The 23919-nt window shown below is 41.3% G+C and overlaps 2 long non-coding RNA genes across 2 annotated transcripts; both read left to right on the top strand.

The window, feature by feature from the left end:
• Positions 1 to 15466: 15466 nt before the first annotated feature.
• Positions 15467 to 16460, top strand: LOC149265159 (uncharacterized). Its single transcript, XR_016250787.1, has 3 exons — positions 15467 to 15537; positions 15767 to 15846; positions 16381 to 16460. It is a non-coding gene; the product is annotated as an uncharacterized LOC149265159 (long non-coding RNA).
• An 85-nt stretch (positions 16461 to 16545) lies between these two features.
• On the top strand, positions 16546 to 17353 carry LOC149265160 (uncharacterized). The gene is made up of 3 exons (XR_016250789.1): positions 16546 to 16623; positions 16723 to 17055; positions 17196 to 17353. It is a non-coding gene; the product is annotated as an uncharacterized LOC149265160 (long non-coding RNA).
• Positions 17354 to 23919: the final 6566 nt, after the last annotated feature.

Genomic DNA, 23919 nt, shown 5'->3' on the forward strand with positions numbered 1-23919 from the left:
TTCTGTCATACTGGTTATGTTGCTAGTTACATTTCAGACTGTTATGGTTGTCACATGGACTGTCCTTAGGGGCAGCAAATAAAATTTCCCTATAAAAGAAATCCTTTTCCAGATTTGTGGTACTCCCACTGGAGAACTATTATTAACATCATGCTCTTACATATCAAAATTAGTAATAGCCTCAGTATCACCAAAAGTTTGTGCAGCGCTATCACTACAGCACCCAGGGTTGTCCACGTTTAGGCCATGATTAATCTATTTTCCTTCACATTTAGGACTCTTATTAGCTTGTTGCTTCTTATTTTCTGCCTAGGGAAATTAGCAAATGGATAGTCTTCACAAGGATGCTTAGCCCACAGAGATCTGGAATTTTCCCTTTCAACCTCAGAGATCTGTTCTAGTTTTAGCACATTTCTCAGTGGTTTCCAGCTCATCTCTTACCCTAGTTCTGTCCTCATCACAATTTACAGGGATCTGCTTGATTTGTGGTGGCTCACCATTATGGTTGGAATTTGCCCTTTCAACCTCAGAGATCTGTTCTAGTTTTACTTCACCAATGTTGTTATTAGCATGCTTTTCCCATGTTATAGGTTGCCTTTTCTCAACCTACCTTTTCTGTAACCTCGAGGTATTGGCTTTAAAAGTGTGCAGAATCAACAACCTACAAATTGCTTGATACCACTTGAAAAGGATGGGCATCCTCTTCATTAAAATCTGGGCTACCAAAATTTGGCCAAAAATTTCTATCATACTGGTTATGTTGCTAGTTACATTTCAGACTATTATGGTTGTCACATAGATTGTCCTTAGGGGCAGCAAATATAATTTCCCTATAAAATAAATCTTCTTCCAGATTTGTGGTACTCCCAATGGAGAACTATTATTAACATCACCCTCTTACACATCAAAATTAGTAATAGCCTGAGTGTCACCAAAAGTTTGTGCAACGCTATCACTACAACACTCAGGGTTGTCCATGTTTAGCCCATGATTGATCTATTTTCCTTCACATTTAGGACTCTTATTGGCTTGTTGCTTCTTATTTTCTGCCTAGGGAAATTGACAAATGGATAGTCTTCACAAGGATGCTTAGTCCACATACTACTATATTCACCATGACCTTCACTATCTTTATCACAATCAGGGTCCTCATTAAAGAATACAAAGAAAGGCTTTTCTCTTGTGTGAGATGAGATGAACTCATGCAAATGACATGGGTCAAAATTTGACTTATTTTTCATCAACTACCTGCCTGTCATAAACTGGAGCAGTAAACAAGTTTTCTCTATGAAAAACATACTCTTCAATAACAATGATAGTGTTGTCTTCTTCAAACTTTTCAGCAATGTCTTCATCTCTATTATTGCTGCCACAAAATTGTTCCTCCGGGACAATAGACACATTATCATGTGATTCAATTTCTTCAAGGGGCACAAAAAGAGCTCTCTCCCTTGTGGTGCTTCGTCTTCATCTTCATACTCAGCAATGCCTTTATGACCTTCAAAAGAAACAAAGCAGATCTTCCTCCTTAAGGGATGCCAATAACTCTTTGTAACTGTCTTCAGAACTTTGGCAATCTTGTGCCCAACACTTGAGAAAACTTTCAACGAGGCTATGATCTTTGGACTGCAAGAGTGTCTAAGCCAATCATTATTTCCTTGTCCCAAAGAACGAACAAATTATCTCCTCATGATATTTTCATGTTTTTCCTTGAATGTTGAAATATTTCCCATGAATGCCAATGCATGTGGGACAACAACTAAATAGGCACCATCAAAATTTGGAAGCCTCTCATCGAATTTTAGGGAGGCCTATTTGCGTATCCTGTCATATTTTCAATGTTTAGCATTGAAAATAAAACATGCAAAACCTAAGGAGTCATATTTTCAATGTTTAGCATTGAAAATAAAACATGCAAAACCTAAGGTCCTAAGGAGCCATCTTGCATCCATGCAAATTCAAAATTGATGATAAATGAAATTTTATACCTTTTTCATAGTGAAGTTGGCAAGGTGAGTTGTTAAATGCCTTCACAATGATGCTTATCTCACCTCACAAGCATCAAGTCTTCAAAGTCTTCAAAGAACAAGGACTTTATTCTTCCAATGGAGTCACCTAAGTCTTCAAAGAATAAGGACTTCATTCTTCCAATGGAGTCACCTAGATGGAAAGATTTTCAAGATTGAGCTTCATCCAATGTCTTCTTCCAAGAAATGGAGCTTCATCCAATGTCTTCTTCCAAGAAATGGACTTTATCCCCAACAATGACAATAAACTGTTACAATAAAATCTCACACACTTCTTGACATATAGTCCAAAAGATCAACTCTAGAATCTTTTGTACTCAAGATGGGATCAAGTGTCACCTCACCAACCCTCTTCTCACTTTTGGCTAGCTCTTCTCCAGCTCTAAGGGGGACTTAGAGCTTCTCCCTAATAGAACTTAGGGATCTAATGTTGTGATCAAACCATGTCAAGAGCCCCCTAAGGCTTCTACTTCAGATACCACCAATCAAAGGATTGAACCATTAAGGTTTAAGGTGGATAGGATTGCTAGGGTTTTTGTGGAAATTTCTAGGTTTGAGTTCAAAGGGAAAGGTCCCCAAACACATACGACCAAGGAATCACTAGGAGAGTAAAACGCCAACAAAATAGTTTAAATGGTTTATGGATAAAAAGGGTGATGGAGGATAGAAGATCAATTCCTTAACTTGCCAATATATTTTTTGGAGCGTATGGGGTCAAGGCTTGCCAATATATTTTTTGGAGCATATGGGGTCAATGAACAATGCAATCAAATTGAAATGAAGTAGATTTAGGTTCAAAGACTATAGAAAACTAACTTGTGTGCCCTTAAGGTTTGACCTAGGCATCCTTCAATCTTCAAAGATGGGATAAGGGAGAGCGAGCTCCACTTAGGTCATCTAACTTGTGTGCCCTTGAGGTTTGACCTAGGCATCCTTCAATCTTCAAAGATGGGATAAGGGAGAGCGAGCTTGTTAAAATTGCCAACTAGGGCCAAACTCCATGTGGGTCATCTTATTAATGGAACTTGATAGTTTTCTTGGATCCCTCTCATCGAGAGGTGTAGGATTGATCTAAAGATCATCTGATTCCGATAAGTATTCATGGAGATATGAATTTATTTGTGTTATGGGACAATTCGTCAAGGTTGGCCAGCAACCTAATAAACCCCACTTGTGCTCAATGTTTTAGTATAAATAAAGGTGGCCTTCAAGTCATTTGAAAACACTTGGGATCTCTTCCTCTCTACTTGTCTTTGGGTTTTAGTAGGAGGAGAGATCCTAAGGGATAACGCTGCCCTAATCCAGAGGGCAGAAGCTGGAACTGCCGGGAAAAGCTAGAAAAGCCGGGGATAGTCGGAATTGTTGGAACTGCTAGGAATTGCCGGAACTGTCGGGAAAAGCCGGAACTGTCGGAACTATCGGGAAAAGCCGGAACTGTCAGAACTGTCGGGAATAGCCAGAACTACCGGAACAGTTGAGAAAGCTGACGCAAAGGGCAGAAGCCGGAACAGCCGGGAAAGCTGACGTAGAGGGCAGAAGATGGAATTGCGGGAACTGCCGGGAATAGCTGGAATTGCGGGAACTGCCAGGAACAACTGGAATTGCCGGAACTACCGGCACTGTTGGAATAGGCGGGAAAGCTGACGCAGAGGGTAGAAGCCGGAACTACCGGGAACTGTCGGAATTGCCGGAACTGCCGGGAACAACCGGAATTGCCGGAACTACTGGGAACAACTGGAACTGTCGGAACTGTCGGAACTGTTGGGAATTGTTAGAACTGCCGGAACGGCCAGAGCATCTGTGTCCGAAGGAGAGCAGCATGCAAGGGACAACTAACTAACATTGGGACAGTTGTATGGTACTTAGCAGAAAATATACCAAGCATGCAATGTTACAGCTAGCATGCAAGGGACAACTAGCATGCAACAACAAGCATGCTAAGGACAACAAGCAAGCTAGGGACAACAAGCAAGCAAGATGCAGCCAACACATAGGTCAATATGGCAACATGGTGCAACAATGGCACATAATGCAATACAGTGATGGGTACAGTCATGATTAATGAAGCGTGATGAGATGCAGCATAGTGATGATGGGTGCAACATGGTGCAACGCGGTGACGAAATGCAGCACAACGCTAGGTGAAGGAGTCACCTTGGAGAATCAGTTGAAGCAGCATGTCTTCAATTGATCTCATGTATCATCTTCTTAGAGATGATCTATGCTCTTATCTAGATAAGTCAAAGTGTTGACTTCTGTTGTAAATGTACTATCTCTATCTCTCTCTCTGTGCTGAACTATTGAAGAACATATAAGAAGAATTGATCAAGGGTTTCCCCACATCGGGGTTTGTCCCTGGCTAGCGCCACATCTTATGTCCTCTTGCCTTGGCTTGTCTTTTGCGATTTATGTTTATGTTCTATCTGCAGTTTATTTTAATGTTGATGTGATTGCTAATCTGGAAAAGATATTGAGCTAACTGTGAAAATTGAAATAAATTACTCTAAGCATAGAACATACCTAAAATTAACATGGTATTAGAGTTGAGGTGAAGACAATGCCCAAGCAAGAGTGAAAGAACAATCATCAAAGACAGTTGGGAAAGGACAAAAGGATCAATGGGTTCCTCATCCCTCTTCAAATTCACCGAGGGTGAAATCGAAGCAGAGAATATTATCAGAATGGCGCAATAGAATATGGCCTACCTAAAGATCACTTCATTGGGAAGACCAGATCTCAGGGTGGAAGGAAAGGCAGATAACTAGTTCGACGATTATGCGAAGGAGTGTCTGAATGGTAGGGACACATCACTTGATGATGATAACAATCATTCCAGGGACATCTTCAATGGTCAGAGGAATGACAGGTAACACAGGTCATTAAGGAAACAACCGACTCTTCAGAGAAAGCAAGGAACCCCAGGTATGAAGCATCAAATGTTGTTTTTGATAATATATAGAAGCGTTATCTTGTATTGGCCCTCTCCTTCAGATTCTTTGGGAATCTGTCTTATTGATTGTAGTGCTTCAAGGCACCTCATCGGAGAGAAGGGTGCTCTCTCGAATTTGGTAGAGACAGAAACAACCGTGGGATTATACTTGGAGCCGATGCCACCTATCCCGAAAAGGGTGTAGGGAATGTTACCCCTCAATTGAATGAGGGTAACTCGATTCATTTACAGAATCTGTTTTATGTACCTAATTGCAAGAAGAACTTGGTGTCCATTTCAGTAATGGAAGTCAAAGGTTACAAAGTGGCACTCATCGATGGAAAGCTACGTGTTTGAAAATAGAATTTTCAAAGATGTTCTTGAGTTCAGGGTTGTATCAAGTTGCAAGAAGTCCACTGGGGACCATGTCCATTGACACATAGCACCGGAGGTTTGTGAGTCAGATGGTGACAGGAATGCCTGAATTAAAAAAGAGCATGAAAGTACATGTCTGAGATGTATCGAAGGAAAATCTTACAAGGGGACCATTCCCCTCATGTAGCAGGTCCACAGGTTTGGAACAACCTGAGGAGTTTGAGATTCATGATCAGGATCTCACGTATGCAGGTGGAAGAAAGCCCTCTATGGCTTGAAGCAAAATTCCTCGGGCATAGTATGAGAGGATTGATAGCTGTCAAATGAAGCTGAGATTCACTAAGAGTGAAGCCGATCCAAACCATATTTTGAAGGTTGTAGATGATAGTCCTCTCATACCAGCACCTTCTAAGGATGGCGTATTTCAAACAGGTGCAGACCCTCTCACTTGCAGAAGAGAGAGGGAGTTGGATTTCGGATGTGGAATGGTAAACTGCAAGCCTGTGGCTACCTCGAGGATCTTAACTTTCAGAAGTTATATGGTGATGATGTTAGACCAGATTTGGGAAATGCCTTTGAGTTTCACAAACTCATTTGCATTGAAGTTCTTGGTGAATTTTCGTCCAGATATATGTTTTGTAGTTAGCATGGTGAGCTCATATTTGGTTGAGCCTCACTGGAATGGTGCCAAGAATCTTCTGAGATATCTTCGAGGCACAATCTCTCATGGATTGAGATACACTGCCAAAAATATGAAACTGCATGATTATTCGAATGCTGACTGGGTAGGCAGTGTGGAGGATCACTAGAGCACTTCTCAGTGCTGGTTCTCTTTGGATTATGCTTCGATATCATGGATGAGCAGGAAGTAGAAGTCTGTTGCTATAAGTACCTACTATCGCCGAGACTGAATACATAGCTACGATTATGATCTCGTGTGAAGCTGCCTGGTTGCGGAAGCTCTTCAGTGAGTTGTTTGTACACATGATGAATGCCACTATGATTCACTGTGACAGCTAGGGGGGGATTTGATTGTTGAGGAATCCCGTATTTGATGATTGCTCCAGCAGATAGACATCAGATATTGCCTTATCTAGGACATGGTAAATCAATGAGCGAGGAGGCTCCATCACATTGAGACTAATGTACAGGTCGCATACGTTTTGTCAAAACCCCGGGGAAAGGTCAAAACTGTGACTTTCCCGAATGACTTGGAGTCGTTGGGAGACCTTCGTATAAGGGTCCTACATGTTGCATGCATTGAGCTCTAGGAGCTCTAGGGGGCTTGGGGTACTTACTGGAGCAACACACGACCATAGGGCAACTCACCCTCCCCTAATGGTGTGTTGTGTACAGGGTGAATAGCTCAGCCTTCCCTGTGATACCCCGAGGCGACTTTGGGATAGGATGATTCGTTCTCCTGTGAGCCAGGATGATTAGTTCTCCTGTGGGACAGGATGATTAGTTCTCCTGTCGAGGCATCCTACCCATGCAGTCTGGGACTCATGGGAAGTATTTCTCATCTGATCAAATGAGTAGAGAAATGGGATTAGGGACCATAGTAGTACTATCGATGGATGCATCGTTGTATCTACCGTACTCCCTAACATGGCAGGTAAGGCGCTCTAAATCCATATTCAGCTCTTCTCAATCCCAAATAAAGATCTTTGAAGTTTTCCCATTCGATTAACCCCAGTAAACGCTGAAAATTACTAATTACGCTAGGATGACCTCGAATTGACATGGGATCAATATGAGTGGTTTGAGGCACTCTCTTGTGATATTGATCTGGGATCAATAAAACTGACTTCGGGTCATTAAGAGTGGTATGACACACTCTCTTCATATGAAACTGATTGCGGGTCAGTAGAGAATGGTATGAGACATTCTCGATCAATTCTTCTTCTTCATGGTTCAACAGAGCAGAGTAAAGCTTAGCAGAGCAGAACTGAGTAGAGCAGTGTCGGGCATTGATGGCAGAGATAGTACAGTCGGACATATGGATCAACGGATGGAGTTCTCCCTAGTTGAGAGGGAGTGTTAAAATTGGCAACTAGGGCCAAACTCCATGTGGGTCATCTTATTAATGGCAGCTGATATTTTTCTTGGATCCCTCTCATCGAGAGGTGTAGGATTGATCTAAAGATTATCCGATTCCGATAAGTATTCATGTAGATATGAATTTATTTGTGTTATGGGACAATTCGTCAAGGTTAGCCAGCAACCAAATAAACCCCACATGTGCTCAACGTTTTAGTATAAATAGAGGTGCCTTGAAAGTCATTTGGACACACACTTGGGATCTCTTCCTCTCTACTTGTCTTTGGGTTTTAGTAGGAGGAGAGATCCTAAGGGATAACGCTGCCCTAATCTAGAGGGAGTGCCCTAGGCTCTACGCTGCCCTAATGAAGAAGCCCTAGACGCAGGAGGAAAGGGAGATCTAGCACGGTGAAGGAAGCCCTAACGCTGCCCTATGAAGAAGCAGTAATACGCAGCCATGGAGGGTCTAAGAAGAGACCCTATCCGCTGTCCTAAAAGGCACCTATACGCAGCCCTAAGGAGAGAGACCTATGTGTTGTTCAAAAGAACCTTAGCCGCAGTCATGAAGAGGTTCTATACTACCCTAGCCGCAGTCCTAAAGAGGGTGGTTTAAGCCGCAATCCAAGAGAGGAGATCCCTGCTCCTATACGTTGCCCAAACCAGCCCTATACACTGCCCTAACCTGCTCCTATACGCTGCCCTAGCCTGCCCTAACTCGTTGTCTAAAAGAGTGCCCTAACAAGAGTCACCCTGGAGAATCAGTTGAAGCAGCATGTCTTCAACTGAGCTCATGTAGAGATGATCTATTCTCTTATCTAGAAAGTCTAAGTGTTGACTTCTGTTGAAAATGTACTATCTCTCTCTCTCCCTTTGCTGAACTATTGAAGAACATATAAGAAGAATTGATCAAGGGTTTCCCCACATTGAGGTTTGTCCCTAGCTAGCGCCACATCTTGTGTCCTCTTGTCTTGGCTTGTATTCTGCGATTTATATTTATGTTCTATTTGCAGTTTACTTTAATGTTGATGTGATTGCTAATCTGGAAAAGATATTGAGCGAACTGTGAAAATTGAAGTAAATTGCTCTAGCATAGAACATACCTAAAATTAACAGTAATACCTCATAGTTTCTGACAAATCTCCTGGCTGAAACCCCACATAAACCTTTCGGCAGCTACTGAGCACAAATTTGCTCCAGAAACCCCAACGTCAACCTCTCTCTGGACTGCGTCAGCCCCTCTCTGCCCAACGTTGGCCCTGCATCACCTCGGATGGGCCTGCGTTAGCCTTAGGAGGCCATGCGTCAGCCCTCTGGCCCTCTGCGTCAGCAATGCTGGCCTCTCTGAGGCTCTGCGCAGCTCCTGTATGCCTCTGTGTGGCCCTGCATGAGCCTTGACTGTCTCTGCGTCACTCTCCCCCGCTACTGCGCTGCTCTCCCGGCACTGTCTTCGCTTGTCTGTCTCTCTGTACTCAAATGACCCTCAGCGGCATCTCCCGATCACTAATTTTATCTCTCTTAGCAAACCCCACTTTAGAGAATAGAATCACTGATCACTTTGGTGTGTTCTCCAAGTGACCCTCAAGCCTCCTCTTATACTTTTTCTATTGACATATCAATGGCCGAGATTAAGTCCCTAATCAACGACTAAGATTAGATCTGGCTTGATCCATGTCTTTCGGACCATTATAACATAGTTTCATATTAATACACATTAATATTTTATTTTCCCTAACTTTAGACTTAGGGACTCCATTAAAAACATTAATTATTTTAATATCTCCTGCACTGTTTAGAATTTGCCCAAACCCTTTTTGGGTACTGGAGATCTCATGTGCCCCAACCTCTCAACCAAATTTCGTGGCTAGAGCACATCCAATGCTACCCCAAATCAACACAACCCCCCATACTCCTTTTGCCCCTTGATCCACAACAATAATATGTCTGCTAGGCCCAATGATCCTTTACCACACAAGCTCTTTGGCCTAATCACACAGGCACTATGTTGATTTTTCATGACTTTTTAATCTGATAATTACTTTCCAATGATATCTTAATTTATTCATCTTATGTCACATTCATCATTAAGCAATTATACATAGAAAATCTCAACTACAATGCAATATGACAACAGGCTCATGGAGAGACAACCAAACACAAGAGTACCCTAGGAAAACCCTAACTAGGGAAAAACCCAACAATATTTTCTTAGGAGAAATTATTCAATTCATCAAAAGTACAATCTGGTTTTTCCTAATCAAAATATGTCAGACTGACTACAAAATTCAATAAGTCAAACCTTGTCAAATAGACCACTTTTTCGGCCTCTTGCAACTCCTTAGAAATTTGGTCAACTTTGGTCAACAGGGCAAAATTTTGGCCTCTAGCAACTGCCTCAAAAACCCTAGTCCACTGTAGTCAAATTGCCCAAAAACAAATTTGGTCAACTTCCCAAAATCTCGGTCAAATAGAACAAAAGTAGTCTTAGTCAATGCAGGTCAAACTTCTACCTTCTTCTCCTCTCTCTCTTTCGCATGTGGGAACAAAGAAAAAATGCTTTTTGGTGAGATCTGAATTGCTCCAAGTGAGGGAGGTCGAGTGCCAATATATAGTAGTTTAGGGTGCTCAAATAGGTGTCTTTATGGTTGGGCTGACTTAAACAATTTGGAGCCGACCTTACTTTTGGAGGTAAAATTTAAATTTTAAATTTCTTCTTTTCATTTTTCTTTAGTGCCCACTTGTAAGGAATATTGATTGCAACTACCAAAATTCAACACTCCCTCTTAGCTAGGGAGGTATTCTCTTGACTTCCTCAGATGTACATTTTGATGAAACAATTTCCCCATCCCAAGAAAAAAGATTGAAAGAGCTAGCTATGTTGATGTATCCAACCACTACATGTGGAAAGCATCCAACATCAACATCGTGCAAAGGGATCTTGTCACCCACTAGTCACATCTTCTCTGCAAAGGATCTAGTCACCCACAAGCCAACTACCCATTGGCTGGTCAGGTACCCCGAGACACAAGACTAGTCCTTGTTTCACCAACCCACCAAATTGTCACTTGGAACCATGTCAGGTGCCCCTTGAAAAATGGTGAAACCCTGGGCCCATTTACCATTCCCACATGTCGTCACATGCTATTGAATGGTAAAACACTTGCTCGATGCTATAAGGCACTCACTCAAGCAACTAGGCCAATCTCCCTAGCCACATTACATGGCTCACGGTCACTACCCATGACCTGGTCAATACCCTTGACCTAGGGAGAATCTATGCCACTTGATGATACAACATAACACTCCCTTTAACCAAGGGAAGCATTCTCAACCACTCCAAGCTTTTCCCTGAAGTATACAAACTTCATCCTGGGATAGAGGCTTTGTGAGAATGTCAGCAACTTGCTTATCCATAGAAATGCATTGGAGCCTCACCGCTCCCTTCTGTACAATGTCCTGGATGTGGTGGTACCATGATTTTGATGTGCTTCAACTTGTCATCATGATTATCTCCTACACCCGATCAAATAATTCTATGAGTAGCTTCCAAAGCCACACTGCTTCTCAACTCGCCAAACAAGCTGCAGTATGCTCAACTTTAGCAGTGTTGAGTGCGACAAATGTCTGCTTCCTGCCCATCCAGGATATCATAGTAGAACCCAAACTGAAACAACATCCCCATGTGCTCTTCTTGTCTTTAGTACTTCCTGCCCAATCAAAATCTGTGAATCCCTACAACTGTACTTCACTATTTGAGACATATCTTAATCCATATCCAACTGTACCATTCCGATACCTCAACACGTGTTGTGCCATGACTACTTTCCGGTCACCTTGACTAGGTGCTCCCTCTAACATTAAAACAGACCCTGTTGTGGCAATTTTGGTTGCTCCCTCTGCCACTCAACTTCTTCATATTAGTTACCATGGGAGTGACTATGGATTGGCTATCCATCATCCCAAATTTCTAAAGGATCGTAATAATATGCTTTCTTTGACCAAGAAAGATCTCTTCTCACTTTTTCCACAATTCTAGTCCTAAGAAGTAATGTATCCAACTAAGATCCTTCATCTCGAACTTAGAGGTCAACTCCCTTTGACATTGACGCTGGTCTTGATTGCTCCCTCTATCGTGGAAGCAAATCTTCTTGCCATTGCTACTCCCTCTGTCACATGATTCCTTCTACTTGTCAGAAACAAGTCATATGATAACAAGATCAACCTAGAATCATCAGATATCCATCATTCAAAGAATACCATGCTTGAGGTTCGGACAAAGCTTTGTTCAGTCTCCAGACATGAAATTTCCTTTCATGTACCTTAGAGCCTTGAGCTTGATGTACACTTCTTCCTCAATTACTCCATCGAGGAAAGTGATCTCCACATCTACCTAATGTAATTTCCAACCCATAATAGAAGCAATATAAATAATAGTTTTGATAGAAGTGTACCTAACAACTAGATCAAATGTCTCCTCATAGTCCTCTCCCTCTTTTTGGGAGAATCCTCAAATCTCGCTTTGCACTTCTCTATGTTGCCATCTACCACATACTTGATCTTGTAGATCTATTTGGAAGTCACCATTGAATTCTCTTCGGCACAATTTTCTCCATCATGACATCCTTCAAACTTGCTGGCCTGCCTACTCCCTCTGAACTAGGAGCTCTTTCGATCATCTGGCCTGGTTCTAGATGTCGGTACAATTTCTCCCTCTTGAACACAAATCACTCTAGCAACCTAGCTCAATCCTGGGAGAGTCCTCTTGGCACAAACTTTGCTTCGTTCTTCCTGATGCTTCCATTTGCGGCCAGAGCCTTGGTAGCTTTCATGATGCACCTACAACCCTCATTATGGAGTTATGGAAGAAATGATTATAACCAAGCAAAAGATACAAAGACAAGATGTTGACTAAAAAATGAGCAATAATCAAGGAAGAAAGATATAAACTACTTATCTTTTAAGTTGAGATTGTGGGGAATTGTCTACATCACAAACACATCCCCACACAACATGCCCTATAGAGGAGGTGTGTAAGGTCGAGCAATAAAGCATACTAACCCTTCAACCAATCAACTATCTTTATAACATACAACACTATCGCCTTGTAGACCCTAGGATTTTGGGTGTTAAATATGTTTAGATATGCTTACATTCCTTTTTCTAAAAAATTTACCTATCTTATGACAACATTATTTGTATTATTTCTAGTAGAAGTACATCTAGTTTAGAAAATTTTTATTATTTTGAGATATGGAATGGAATATAAATGGACTCGAACTATGTTGCATGATCTCTCTAGTTTAACTTTTATTTGAAATCTAATATTTTATTGTCTTTATTGTACCAGAGAGCATGAATACATGAAATAAAAAATGGACCCCGCATGCCCCCTTTTATATAACAGTTTCAAAGAAAGGTGTGTTTCTTATAACGATTAGTTATTGTGTTAAACTCTATAGTTTAACTTTTATAGCAAATCTAATATCTTATTTGGTAGTTTAACTTTTATAACAATTCTAATATCTTATTTGGTAGTTTAACTTTTATAACAATTCTAATATCTTATTTGGAAATGTGTGTTTCTTATTACGATTAGTTATTGTGTTAAACTCTATAGTTTAACTTTTATAACAATTCTAATATCTTATTTGGTAGTTTAATTTCTTAACAATTCTAGTATCTTAATTGGTATTTGTTGTAGATGGCTCTCTGATGAGCACCAACGAATGGAATACAAAATCATATAAACAAACTCTAGGGGAGGTGCATTTCCTACTATGAATAAATATTGGTTTTGAAATATGCTTACCATTACTAATTGTGTGTATTTTAACAATATTCAGCCCACTTTTTTTCCTTATAGCGGAGGAGAGCAACACATTCCTGGATAGGAGATGTGCGGCGGGGATGTTTGCAATCTTTTCTTTGTTCTTGTTTGCGTGTTTTGTTTTGTTTTGTTGAGTTTGAGCATGGCCATGCTTTGTGTTGTAGCTGTTTTCCTTTTTTCCCCTTGTTTTTTGTAGTGTGGTCTTGGTTTTCACTTGTTGGGTGTGTTGTACTTGTTCTCCTTTGTTTTGTTTTTTCTTTTCACGTTTTTTGTAGCTATGTCTTGGTTTTGTTTGTTGGGTGTGGAAAAAGAAACAGAGGAAGCAAACAGAGAAAATGGAGGTTATTGTTCATAAATGAAGGTGTGTCAACATACCTATATGCAGTGCACTTCGCTTAAAATTATCTTTGCTAATTTTTGGCTCCATTTATTTGCTATTCAATTTATTATATGTTTAATCTATGTTCTCATAAGCAACTAGATTGATCTTCTTTATGTAGTGAACAACTACAATTGTACAGTCTACAATGGTCAAGTGGTGATGATGCACTAGACATTCTACGAATGTGGCATAGAGGATGGGTGAGCCATACTTTTCTCCTACAAAATACAATTGTCCTTGCATACACTGAAATATTTGTTTCATCCTTTTGTCATGGTTTTGAGGTAGTATGTTCTTGTTCATGGGTATTAGATTCAAGATTTTTCCTAGAACTTTGATAGGAAAGAAATGGGAAAGTTATATTGGTTCATGATTGCTGTTGCTATAATATTAGCCAAGGGAGGGTAGGTACATGTGTGGTTAATTCATCACTTTGTGTATTTGTTACTTAAGCTCTCTTGGTTTATTTGTAATCTCATATATAATATTACAATGTGCAGTGAGTGACTACAATTGTTGTGCCTCACAAAGTCAAGTGGAAAAGATATCTTAGGCAATGTAGATGCAGCACAGAGGATGGGTGAGTCATGTTGTTTTCCAACAAAATAATGTTATTATTATTCGTTTCTTTGACTTTTTCTCCTTCTGACATAATTCTCGAGTAGTACCGCTCAATTAGTGGTTTGACATATACATCAAATGGTATGTTTAGATTTATATGCTTTCTTGCTCCACATCACACGCACACTCCGACAAAACTTGCCCTAGAGAGGAGGATGGTAAGGTTGAGCAAGGAAGCATATTGACCCTTCAACCAATCAACCATTGTGGTCAACTAATCAACCATTGTGCTAATAGACAACACTATCGACTTGTGGCTACTAGGATTTTTGGTGTTCAATATGTTTAAAAATGTTTAGATACCTCTTACAAAAAGAATGATATCTCTTATGATAACATTGATTGCATTATTCGTAGTAGAATTACATCTAGTTTAGAAAATTTATATGTTTTGAGATATAGCATGAAATATAAGTCGAATTGAATTAAGTTGGATGACAAGTTCTTGTCTTCAACTCTCTAGTTTAAATTTTGTTAGAATTTTAATATTTTATTGTGTATCTAATGTAGATGGTTCATTCCGGTGAGCATAAATATGTGAAATTCAAAATGGATTATCCCTCGTCATATAACAAAAGTCAAAGATAGGTATGTTTCATATTATAATTGATTGTTGCGTTCAACTTTGCAGTTTAACTTATATAACGATTCTAATATCTTATTATGTATCTATTATAGATGGCTTGCTTGGGTGAGCACAAGTAAGTGGAATACAAAATGGAGTGTCTATCATTATAAAACAAACTCTACAGTAGGTATGGTTCCCATGATGAATAATTATTAGTTTTGAAATATGATCACCATTACTATCTGTTTCTGTATTTTAACTTGATGCACCCCACATTTTTTACTTTCAGTGGAGGAGAGGACACTGCAGTAGAGATAATGCACAAAGGGGGAGTTAGCAATATTTTATTGTTGTTGTTTACATGTTTTGTTCTTATTGAGTTTGAGCATGGCCACTCTTTGTGTTGTACTTGTTTTCCTTTGTTTTGCATTTTTTCTCATTTTTTGTAGTTTGGTCTTTGTTTTGTTTGTTGGGAGTGTGAAGGGAAAGGAAGGCAGCAAGGAGAGAAAATGAAAGCAATGAGGTGGAGCTTATTATTTATAAGTGAAGGTGAATCACCTTAACTATATGCATTGCACCTCACTCATAATTATCCTTTGCTAATTTGTGACTTCATTTGCTTGCTATTCAATTTATTAAATGTTTTATATGTGGTCTCATACTCAACTATATTGATCTACTTTGTGTACTGAGTGACTACAGTTGTATAGTCAATGAAGGTCAAGTGGAGAAGATACCTGAGAGATTCTACAAACGCAATGCAGATGATCAGTGAGGAATATTTTTGCCTACATATTAAAATTGTGTTTTAATCCACTGAAATATTTGTTGTTTGCACAATGATTTATCCTTTTGTCATATGGCTTCAAGGTAATATGATCTTGTTAATGGGTCAAGGGAAAGTAGGTATGTATACTACTAATTTATCGCTTGGTATATTTATTATTCAATTTCTCTTGTGGTTTATTGGTGATCTCATAAATAATATTACTTTGTGCAGTGAGAGACTACAATTGTAGTGTTTGGGATGGTTTATTGGAGAAGATACCTTAAGAAATGAAGATGCAACACAGATGATGGGTGAGTCATGTGGTTTTACAACAAAATAGTATTATTATTATTTGTTTTCAAGACTATTTCTTCTTCTAGCATGGTTCTTGGGTAATTCTACTCAACTATTGGTTTGGCATATATATCAAATGGTATCTTTAAATTTGTATGTTTTCTTGCTCCATATCATATAGACACTCCCACATAAAGTGCCCTATAGAGGACTTGGGTAACGTTGAGCAAGCAAGCGTACTAACCCTCTAATCAATCGACCATCATGCTAACATACAACGCTACTGCCTTGTGGACCCTAGGATTTCGGGTTTTCAATTATGTTAAGCTATGCTTAGATTCATTTTTCGAAAAAAAGGTACCTCTTGTGAAAACAATGTTTTAATTATTTCGAGTAGAAGTACATCTAGTTTAGAAAATTTATATTTTTTTTGAGATATAGCATGGAATATAAATACGACTCGAACTAAGTTGTTTAACAAGTTCAGGCTTTCAAACTCTCCAATTTAACTTTTATTAGAAATCTTATATTTTATTATGTATCTATTGCAGATGGCTTGTTTCGAAGAGCATGAATATGTGGAATACAAAATGGACTCTCCCCTTTTATATAACAATCTCAAAGAAAGGTGTGTTTCTTATTACGATTAATTATTGCATTCAACTCTCTAGTTTAACTTATATAATGATTCTAATATCTTATTTTGTATTTGCTGTAGATGGCTTGTTCTGATGAGCACAAGCAAGTGGAATACAAAAGATAATGTACACCGTTATAAAACAAACTCTAGCAAGGTGCGCTTCATGTTACGAATAATTATTGGTTTTGAAATACACTTATCATTACTAACTATGTGTATTTTAACCTTATTCAACCTGATTTTTTCCTTTCAGTGGAGGACAACACATTGCAAGAGATATGACGTGCAAAGGGGATGTTTGGAATTTTTTTTGTTCTTGTCTGCATATTTTGTTTTGTTGAGTTTAAGCATGGCCATGCTTTTTGTTGTACTCGTTTTCCTTTCCTTTGTTTTGTTTTGTATTTCCCCTCACTTTTTGTAGTTTGGTCTTGGTTTCGCTTATTGGATTTGTTCTACTTGTTCTCCTTTGTTTTTTGTTTTTGTTTCCACATTTTTTATAATTTGGTCTTGGTTTTGTTCGTTGGGTGTGGAAAAGGAAATGAAGGAAACAAGCAAAGAAAATGAAGGTTATTACCTATTAATGAAGGTGAGTCAACATGCCTATATGCAATGCACTTCACTTAAAAGTATCTTTTGCTAATTTGTAGCTCCATTTGTTTGCTATTCAATTTATTATATGTTTTATCTATGCTCTCATAATCAACTATATTGATCTTCTTTATGTAGTGAACAACTACAATTGTACAACCAACAAAGGTCAAGTGGTGAAGATGCACTAGACATACTATGAATGTGGGACAAAGGATGGGTGAGCCATACTTTTCTCCTACAAAATACAATTGTTCTTTGATGCACTAGACATACTATGAATGTGGGATAGAGGATGGGTGAGCCATACTTTCCTCCTATGAATACAATTGTTCTTTAATACACTGATATATTACGTTTCCACACTGATTTATCATTTTGCCATGGTTTTGCGATACTATGTTGTTTTTCATTGGTGTGAGATTCAAGTTTTTTCCTAGAACTCTTATATGAAAGAAATGGAAAAATTATATTAGGGTTCACATCTTTAGGGCTTATTGTTCACGATTGCCATTGCTATAATATTAGATAAGGGAGGGCAGGTTTGTGTATTTGTTATTTAAGCTCTCATCGTTTATTCGTGATCTCATATATAATAATACTTTATGTAGTGAGTGACTACAATTGTTATGTCTTGGATGGTCTAGTAGAAAAGATACCTTAGACAAAGTAGATGCAACATAGAGGATGGGTGAGTCATGTTGTTTTCCAACAAAATAATGTTACTATTATTTGTTTGCTCAGTGCTTTCTGTAATATTCCTAATGGAAATTTACAATGATAAACAAAGCAAACATACTAAAAACACATACAAACATTTACAACACATCAAACTACCAAAAATCTCCATAAACTGCGCTGTGTTGAGCCATTTTATTAATATAATTGCTGGATACAAGGATAAAATTAGAAAGCATGCACCCGGGCTTGCTCAAGGCAAGCTAACAATATCTAGGTGATGAAATCAGTTTCTCTAACATGCAATATGGCTGTCCCTAACAATCTCTGTGCTGTCCCAGTGAAAACTGCAATGCTGGCTGCAAAACATAGTTGATAGGGCCTCCTTTGTTGCTCAGAAAATTCTGGGAATTTAACCCCTGGCTCTCCTCCAATAACCCACAAAAACCTATGAAGGAACTGGCCAAATGTTGACCTCAGAATTTCGGCCCAAATTACCCCTAGCTCCTCTAACTGCTGGCTGAATTGGGACCCCTGTTTGACCCCTCAAATTTGCGTAGAAAATTCTGCCAAATTATTTTTGAGGTCCTTGTCAAAAACCTAGAAAACCCCAGAAAGGGTTTGTTCTAGTTTTGACGCTCCAAAATTGACCCTAAATGCTTGGCTCTCCTCCACAAGCAGAAACTGTAACCTGCGGCAGTTGCTGTGTTTGCCACTCCCCCAAAGTGTTGGAAAGTCCAACAAAATACTTCCTGGGACTCCACCTCAAGTCGTAGCCCCAAAAATCACTTCATTTTTCAACCTCCCAGCATGCCTCCTCTAATAACTGCGCAATCCTTGCGTTGCTGCTGCCTAGCCTCTCTACAAACTCGCATTCCCTGCTGCTGGCACGAACTGGAATAGATGGAACTCCCTCCTTGGGCTGGCACTCGAAGTCCACCGAAGTAAGGGTTGAGATTTCCGCTCGAAAACATTTGTGTGCTAAACAACACTTGCAGACTTGGCTTCCACTCAAGCGTGCTATGTCAAAGACAATTTTCACAAAGATGATTGAATTCCCAAAGTGAGTGCCTCTTGCTTTTTTATCAAAGAGCCTCCAAGATGCCCATGTGGGCCCATCTCGACTTTCCCCCACCAACTTCGCTCTAATGAGAGCGTGTTGCCCATGTGGGCCACAATTCTCTATGAGTGGCCCCATCGTACCCCTAGTGGCTTGATTTTCTCCTCCATCCTCTAATGTTTGGGCTCACATTTGATCAAAAATACATGTGGGGCCTCTAAACCCACACTTCCTAAGTGCTAATGCGAATTAATTCAAAACTGGCTAAAAATTGATATTTCCCTTAGCAATGTTGCTAAGTGGGAATATCAGTCCTCCCTGCCAAAAATTTCTTGCCCTCGAGCAAAGGCTGAACAAGCATCCTCTCTAGCTGCTGCTCCCTGTTGTCACATGTGCCACTGAATCATCCCTGACCTCTACACTATCCTGACGTGAAAGAATCCTTGAATACCAGGATCCTAGGCCATCTTGTCCAATGTGAAGCTCCCCTCGCTCCACTCACTATCCTGCCCGGTGCAAGTACCAGAAGTCCCTTGCATACCATCAATGAGTTGGGGATCGTGATAATGTGGCACTATGCCTAACCCTTTGTGAAGCTGTCCTACCATGTAGGCCATCTCATGCACTCCAAGAGTATACTCTCGAAGATACCACCCAATCCCTGTAGAGATAACGTTTCGCTCACGTGAGCTTCTCTTGATATCTCCCTATTGGCCCACCTGCCATGGTAATGAAGCCCCCCACTCCATCAGTGACTCACTAAAGCCCAATGGACGATCTACATGATCTTCCCCTGTAGTAGTCAGCTCATCCCTAAAGGTTATTGAGTTGTGAAGAGTTATGATGCTCCGGTTCCCTACTAGTCCCAGAGTGGTGCCACCATGTTGACGCCACACTACTTTGACTATGACATACTCCCCATCGTGTGCAAGTTGTATCCTCCCCTCCCGAGGCCTAGTGGTGAAAAATTTGAGATCCAAGCTCCTCCTGCCCGACATCTCCATCTACCCCTCCATTGCCAATCTCAACCCTGAGTCATAACAAGATAAGTTTGCCTTGCCATGCGGTGGAGGTTTCAATGATCCCCCATGTGTCAAACCCAAAGTGAATTGGATCACCCTCTGCCATGACCCTGCTCATCACAAAGTGGAGTGATCCACCCGCCAACTGGATCCCTGGATCCCCCAAACATACGGGGAGCTCATAACTCCCACTCCTCACAGGATGTTGTTGCGTAGTGTTGCTACCTGCTAGAACCCATCTGGCCCTCATCTCTGACCCCTGTATGTATCCCCTGGGTGGACCCCAAGTATCAGGAGTATGTCCCACGCATGTGAACCTGCCTTGTTCTTGCTAAACCACGCAATGAAATCCATTATCCTAACTCCTGATGATACACATGGACACTGCTCGGAGTCTGGGTACCCTCTTGTAGACAAAGTCTACCATCCACCGTCCCTCAAGTGTGAGCCCAGGGGTGGAACATATGCTACCTCGACAATCAACCACGCCATCCCTAAGCCTGTATCCGACAACCTGTGCACCTACCAAGTGTCTCAACTAGAGAGTCTCCTCCTGGCTCATGACACACAGTGTCTCATCCAATTGTCTAGGGTGAGCCTCCCATGCCCTGCTGCCTGAATGGAGAGTGTCAAGGGGCAACAACCAAACACTCTGTGACTGTAAGCAACACTGGAGGATGATGGGTGGGTATGTCCCAAAGGGCATGATCAAAATTCTGCTGGAATGCTCAAGAGTAATCTTATTGACGACACTCTCTCCGCCTCGGATCTGCTGATAACCTCCTCGAAGCAGTCTCTGCTAAACATGGTGTTCCTAGATGCTCAAAAATGTTCTCATCGATCCTAGGTGAGCTGCATCCAATGGTACACCCAATGCTCCGGTCCATAAGTCTCCTCGGAGGCAACGCTCCAAGAGCGTGGTACGCTGCATCATGTGTCACTGCATACCACCAAGTATCACTGTACTCCTTGACATGCACTGTATACCGCAACCTGTACCTGTACACCACTAGATACCCTCGGTTACGGCTATACCATCCTGTACTGTCCTATGTCCTGTCTGTGTCACGACACCAGTCACTCCCTGCATATACTCAATGTGATGTAAGGCACTCCTATTCCACAACGCAATCCAACACACTATGGTACACCACCATGCACCTCCATGTCCACCTGTAATGCACCGCTCAATGCTCCCACACATCCCTGGATGTGATGGTCTAGAGTTATGTCTCTACATATCAGCCCACACCTGATTGATATCATCACCTCGACCGCCGCATCACTATACCCACCAATGAATGGATCTTCACTCCTAATCCTCCCTGAGGGATCCGAGAAGTGAATCTCCCTATGTGTCAGCAGTGATGCCACCACTGCTCTGCTCCTTTGCGTCCTCTGTGCCCCACACAAAAGTGAAGAGTCCCCAGCTCCATACAAGGCACTGTCTGGTGGCCTGCCAATGCCACCTTTGTCGATAAACTCCTGCCAGAGTATGCTGATCACCCCGTGATCCCATGTACAATCGTCATATGAAGACAACCAAAGGAGTCTGTCCATAAACTAGCTGGCCACTGGTGTTGATCGAGACTCCCCTAGCGAATGTGCACGCTCAACTGCTAGGTCAACTGTACCATCCAAGTTGTAGTCAATCGGCATACCTGGGAAATGATAGGTAGTCCCACCCAGATCCCAATGCCAGTTTGGGCTTCCGGTATCCCCAGTGCCTGGAAGCTCCTGCTGAGCTACACCCGGGTCCACCACCATCTCCATAGCCTACTCCACAAGGTACCAACTTAGAATCTCTCGTCATCCAACACCAAGAGAGGGATCAAATGCATGAACTCCTGCACATAGAACAACCCCAACATGCGGATGCTGCACCCTTTGCAACTTCGAACGTCTCATCCCGTTATCCAATTCAACACATGAGATATGACTAGGTAGCTCCATCTCTCTCTCTCTCCAATGGGAAAAAGTGACCCAACAGTGTTGCTAACCTGGTCATCCCCTCCGGTATGTCTAGATAACTCCACCTCTCTCCATCTAGTGCGCAGGGGTGGGTTGTTAACGCTGTAGACCCTATCAACGCGCCTCTGAAGCAGACTGTGCTGAAATCCCAACGTGTGATATCTATGCTGTCCCTCATCATTGGCCATGCAGAGGATGGTTGCACATCCTTCTCCATCATGGGCTCTACATGAGCCTTTGATTGCTCCTCCATAGACAACCCAACATGCAAGACATGCTCATCAGTCAGCTGTAGGTGGTTGTCATTTTGAAGCTCTGTCATAGACCTGGGTGCCTCATCAAGGGATACCTCAACAATGGATGTGTGCTCAATTGCGTCCACCAATTTGTCTATTGGGGCTACCAAAGGAAACTCCAATCGAGGTGACTACTATGTCACACTAGGTGTATCCTCGTGCTCCTCCTGTGTGCCATTAGCCTCATGCTCAACTGGATGGAATGTATCTAGATGAACTCCCTCCTCAATGGGTATGTTCTCTCTCATCTCGTCACTACCTTCGCCTCCAATCTTCGCCTTTGTAGTATTGATACCAACATTTCGTTCACTAGTCATGCTCCTTTTCTTTTCTTCATCTGCAGGTCGACAACTACTTTTTCTTCTTGCTGCCCTTGCTGACATCCACTCTTCGGGCTGCCCCACTAGTCTCTCGAGGTTCCTAGTAACATTTTCAAATTTCTCATGCTGAGACATTTTTGGGCACAAGTTCAATCTGACGAATAATATGGGACTAGTGTTTTAGCCTGTGGAATTCTAGCCCACAATAACACTTGAGCATTAGTGTGATTGAGACATTTTTGGGCACAAGTTCAATCTGACGAATAATATGGGACTAGTGTTTTAGCCTGTGGAATTCTAGCCCACAATAACACTTGAGCATTAGTGTGATTTAGACCCACAGCTGGCCAAAATCATAATATTCCTAATGGAAATTTACAATGATAAACAAAGCAAGCATAGTAAAAACACACAAAAATTTATAGCACATCAAACAATGAGAAATCTCCATAAACTACGTTGTGCTGAGCCATTTTATTAATATAATTGTTGGGTACAAGGGTAAAATCAGAAAGCAAGCACCTGGGCTTGCTCAAGGCAAGCTAACAATATCCAGGTGATGAAATCAACTACTTCAACATGTAATATGGCTGTCCCCAACAATCTCTGCGTTGTCCCAATGAAAACTACACTGCTAACTGCAAATAATAGCTACTAGGGCCTCCTTTTGTGATTAGAAAATTCCAGGAATTTAACCCCGGGCTCTCCACCAATAACCCACAAAAACCCACGAAGGAATTGGCCAAATGTTGACCTCAAAATTTCGGCCTAAATTTCTCCTAGCTGCTGGCTGAATTGGGATCCCTGTTTGAGCCCTCAAATTTGCCAAATTATTTCTGAGGTCCTAGTCGAAAACCCAGAAAAACCCAGAAAGGGTTTGTTCTAGTTTTGACGCTCCAAAATTGACCCCAAATGCTTGGCCCTCCTCCACAAGCAGAAAATGTAACCTGCGGCAGTTGTTGTGTTTGCTTCTCCCCCAAAGTGTTGGAAAATCCAACAAAATACTTCCCCGGACTCCACCTCAAGTCTCAGCCCCAAAAATCACTTCATTCCTCAACCTCCCAGCGTGCCTCCTCCAAGAACTGCGCAATCCTTATGCTGCTGTTGTTGAGCCTCTCTACAAACTCGCACTCCCTACTGCTGGTACGAACCGGAATAGATGGAACTCCCTCCTTGGGCTGGCACTCGAAGTCCACCGAAGCAAGGGTTGAGATTTTCGCTCGGAAACACTCGTGTGCTAAACAACACTTGCAGACTTGGCTTCCGCTCAAGCATGCTATGTCAAAGACAATTTTCACAAAGATGAATGAATGACCAAAATGAGTGCCTCTTGCTCTTTTAATCAAAGATGCTCCCACATGCCCATGTGGGCCTAGCTTGACTTTCCCCCACCAACTTCGCTCCAATGAGAGCGTGTTGCCCATGTGGGCCGCAATTCTCTATGAGTGGCCCCCATGTACCACTAGTGGCTCGATTTTCTCCTCCATCCTCTAATGTTTGGGTTCACATTTGATA

This window comes from Pinus tabuliformis, chromosome 6 (genome assembly GCF_031772625.1).
Source record: "Pinus tabuliformis cultivar Carrire ecotype Pingquan chromosome 6, CPIR1, whole genome shotgun sequence".
In the NCBI taxonomy this organism is placed as follows: domain Eukaryota; kingdom Viridiplantae; phylum Streptophyta; class Pinopsida; order Pinales; family Pinaceae; genus Pinus; species Pinus tabuliformis.